This window comes from Triplophysa rosa, linkage group LG21 (genome assembly GCF_024868665.1).
Source record: "Triplophysa rosa linkage group LG21, Trosa_1v2, whole genome shotgun sequence".
NCBI classification, from domain to species: Eukaryota; Metazoa; Chordata; class Actinopteri; order Cypriniformes; family Nemacheilidae; genus Triplophysa; species Triplophysa rosa.
The window spans coordinates 17,761,496-17,761,809 of record NC_079910.1 but is presented as its reverse complement, the minus strand read 5'-3'; positions in this window follow the sequence as shown (position 1 = coordinate 17,761,809).

Sequence of the window (314 nt, the reverse complement as noted above, 5' to 3'; positions counted from 1 at the left end):
AAAATATTAATAATATTTATTAGAATGTGTTTATAATAATGAGACATTATATAACTGTAAAATATATTACTTTTTACTAGCAGATTTATTCTATCTAAATGTAATGTATGCCTGTACTCGTGTGTGTCCTGATGCCTTGGCAATATCATTCAGGATACATTTAAGTCAAGAACGTACTTTACAATCAAAAATTAATAACCAGTTATTGAGAGCGAGAGAGAGAGAGAGAGAGAGAGAGAGAGAGAGAGAGAGAGAGGGGCTGCAGGATGTAGATTTCTGTTGCATCCTAAACTACTCCTCCAGTGAATGTGTCT